This window comes from Eriocheir sinensis, chromosome 17, assembly GCF_024679095.1.
Source record: "Eriocheir sinensis breed Jianghai 21 chromosome 17, ASM2467909v1, whole genome shotgun sequence".
Classification (NCBI taxonomy): domain Eukaryota; kingdom Metazoa; phylum Arthropoda; class Malacostraca; order Decapoda; family Varunidae; genus Eriocheir; species Eriocheir sinensis.
The window spans coordinates 8,906,202-8,910,262 of record NC_066525.1 but is presented as its reverse complement, the minus strand read 5'-3'; positions in this window follow the sequence as shown (position 1 = coordinate 8,910,262).

The window sequence follows — 4,061 nt, the reverse complement described above, 5'->3', positions numbered from 1 at the left end:
AGGCCGTGTTTGCATACACTGGAGACTTCCCAACAGCGAAAAGTTAAAAGCCACCGTGGTTTTAGTTGATGCTCTTTTCTTCCTCTTCCTTCCTTCGGCCTCTTGGCAACACATGGGTTTCAGTAGCATTATTTATTTTTATTTTTTATCTTCACAACCCGCTCTTAGTCAAATTGCGCTTCCGGAGTCTTTCTCGAACTCTAACTTTATTTAACCCGAGGGTCGTGAAGGGACAAGGAGAGATCGGGTCCTCAGGCAGTTATCTCTCGTTCCTCCTCCTCCTCCTCCTCCTCCGTCCTCTTCGGTTCGTCATGCCTTTCCGTCCAACTACGGGAAGTACTAACACAACTTTCATTTCCCTTCGAACTATACAGAAACAACACGCCGCGTCATCTCAACCAGGAATAATCTGACGGAGGGGCTGCGGCTCACTCCTCCTACTGACCCCCGCGCTGCTAGTGGTACTGTTGACGCTTTCAGTCTCTTTCGTTCTAAGCCGAGGCGACACATTATAAAAAAAAATTATCTTAAGTAATATCGCCTAGAGATAAGAGGCTTTGAGCTAGAAATCAATGGTGTACAAAGAAAATAATTGTGATATATAACAGGAAAGTTTACAACCTCTCTCTCTCTCTCTCTCTCTCTCTCTCTCTCTCTCTCTCTCTCTCTCTCTCTCTCTCGCCGCGTCTCCCTAGTTGATGCAGCCGGCCGCTCATCCGCCTGAAATTATCCAGCGTCTCTCGAGAAAGTTGAGAATAATCCTGGCGGAGTGGTGGCTCGGAGCGTCACCTGTCCGTCTCCCTCTTGGTGTCCGTCAGGGCGGCACGTCGGGCCTCTGTCTGCCTGTCCGCCTCTTGCTGTCCGCCCGTCCGTCCGTCTCATCTTCCCCGCCCGCCACGCCACCGGGTTTTCTTACATTCTTCGTCTTTGCATAGCGCGCTTCAACTGTTTATCTGTGACGCTGCCGGAGGTGCTGTGTCCCTCCTCCTCCGCTCTCAGCCTCGTGATTATTATGATTTTTCGTCTTTATTCTCTCTCTCTCTCTCTCTCTCTCTCTCTCTCTCTCTCTCTCTCTCTCTCTCTCTCTCTCTCTCTCTCTCTCTCTCTCTCTCTCTCTTGCCGCATCTTTTAATCTATTTTTCAATTAAGCATGTAGCCCGTTTGTTTTTTTCTCTAAATTACGTTAACAGTTCCATTACGTTTTGTGTGTATGAAATAAACTGTTAATTGTTTTCTTTGTGATGTGCTTTATTCGTAGGCTCTATTATTCGAGACGGGCGGACTCGCTCTCTCTCTCTCTCTCTCTCTCTCTCTCTCTCTCTCTCTCTCTCTCTCTCTCTCTCTCTCTCTCTCTCTCTCTCTCTCTCACCAACTTTCCTGTTCCTCAAGGCGTCATTTTTTCCCCTTCACCCATGTTCCCTAATTCTTGGTTTTCCTTCCAGCCTTAAGCCTAATACCTTCCCACCTAATTGTATTTACTCTATATTCCTCCTCCTCAACATTTTTAACTCTCTCTCTCTCTCTCTCTCTCTCTCTCTCTCTCTCTCTCTCTCTCTCTTCTTTCCTCTCCCTCCCTCCCTCTTCCCCACATTGATCCCGGGGCCGCGTTGCCTGCCTCCCTTCCCCCCCTCCTCCCTTTTCCCCGTCATGGCCGTCCTCTCCCAACCACACATCACTCACTCAGACCCCGTACGTCCAGGGGTTAGGCCGACACGCCCCGCTCTCCTCCGCCTCCCCTCTCTTCGCCTCCTTACGCGGCCCTGCTCCCTCCAGCACGCCGCCGCTCCAGCTCCCACACTTCGCGGCGTCCTCCCTCAGTGGGCGGCGACGGTAAAGCCCCTTCGAAGGCCTGTGCTAGCGGCGGCATAACGTTTCACTTGCTACGTTCTCTGTTTTCCTCTTTTTCTATATCTCCACCTTCTCTTCTTCCCCTCGTTCGCCCTCCCGCCGCCTCTCTCTCCCACTCCCCTCGTCCTCTCTCTCTCTCTCTCTCTCTCTCTCTCTCTCTCTCTCTCTCTCTCTCTCTCTCTCTTACCCCTCTACCCCCCCCCCCCGTCCTTCTCTACCTCTTCAGCCTCTCTCCCTCCCTCCCTCCCTCCGGTTCCCCTACTCTAGTCGCTCCGCTAAGATTCATTCGGTACCAAAATGTTTCGTTTAAGGAGCGCATCGCCTCTTAGGTAACGCGGCAATCTTCTCCTGCTTCGATGTTTTCGGCCGCCGCCACTTCCGTCCTTGTAGTCTTTTGTAATTAAGTCAAAAGCAGCGAAGAACCGCACACTATAGACAAAACAAAAAAAAAAGCTCGACGGTCAAACTTGGAAAAATAAACAACCGCCGCTGGAAGGTCGAGCGTGAAAAGCCATTTAGAATTTCATTCGGAATCAAAACCAACCACAATGCTGCTCGTAACTCTTTCAGCGATGATATTTGCTCATTGTTTTACCTCCGGGACTGTGGGTGAGGGGCGAGGGGGACGACCTATGCACGAGGAAAAGGAAACATTTGCTTCAGTAATCCAGGACCAGAACGAGCAGTCGACGGCGGACACCGGTCTGAGGGTGACGCTTGTGTAACACGAGAGAGGGCCAAAACGAGGGGAGAGAATAGGTGTGGCGGGGGCGGAAAACTCTGCTGGGGAGCGGGGGAGAGAGAGGGTTGAAAGGGTGCTGGCGGAGGAGGTGAGGGGACGAGAGGTTAGGGAAGTAGCATGAGACTTTTGGCAGGAAAGAAGGGGAGAGAGGTAGAAAACGTGAAGAGAGGAAGTGCGGGTTCCGGAGACGTGAAGTGAAGGTGACTGAGGCTGTCTCGAGGCTCAGGAACTTTGGAGGGAGACAGTGAGGGAGTGAAACGCATACTTTATGAGGAGGCGAAGAGATACACCGTGCGTGGAGTGGCTGTACGGGTGTTTACACGCTGTACTACGAGAACAAAGTTAGTGGGGGAGCAGATTGAGCCAGTGCCGCCGAGTCTCTATGGTGATGTGGTGGAACGTGAAGTGTTCTGGTGGGCTGGGAGCCGGATGTTGGACAGTCCAGGGAGGTGATGGATGTCTGGGGGTGGACAAAGCGGCTGAGTGACGGATGGCTGACAGAGCTGATGGATGGATGGGCGGATGTAGGCCGCCAAGCAACGCCCACCAAACACCCGACTGCTCCCCCGAAGTCTGTCGATTCTGTGTGCGCGTGTGTGTGTACGTTTGTGTGTGTGTGTGAGTGTGTATGTGTGTGTGTGTGTGTGTGTGTGTGTGTGTGCACTACATCTGTTCCTGCCTCGTCTTGGCACGCCTCTAGACCCTAAGAACCCATGGACGACAGCCGCGGGTATATCGGCGCTCACCCCCACAAACAGGTCACCTCCGAGAACGGCACTACCGGACGTCTGAGGCCATTGTGCTCCGCCACACACCGTGACACTACCACACAAGCCTAGCAGCCGATGACCAAAGGATGCGGCTATCTCGGGCTGGGTTGTGGCAAAACACGGAAATATTTACGGACTGCAACAATAATTCACCATGACCGTCTCTACGACAATGATATAAATGCCTTATTACGGATCCGCTATGAAGCCTGCTAATTTGCTTCCCCCGCAGCGTTGTTCACCCGGTGGCACCAAAGGCGGCCTAGAGAATGGCAATCGTACTCAACGGGCGCGGCAGCAGGTCGACATGTTCGGCCACCAAATACATAATAATCATTTATAGATTTTCTAGTTACCGAGAAAGCCACTTCACCGTTACCTTGAGGTTCTGGACAACGCCTAGACAAAAAAACATTCCCTTCACCTCCTCCCTGTCCTCCTAGTGAAGTGCCGCAAAAATAGTCCGGCGGGTTATCACAATCTATCTCCTGGAAAACCTACCACTGTCAATAGCGGCCAAGATTGTGTGAGGCAAAGTTGTGACTGTGGCTGCGGGGATAACACTGAGCGGCGGCCCCCCCCCCTCCCCCCCAGGGGGGCAAACAGGTGTTCCCCAGCGGCTGCAGTGCGAGGTGACCCAGGGCATGGCGGGCAAGGCTTGTGCACCCTGCCCAGACACTCACTGGCCAGGGAACAGCGTG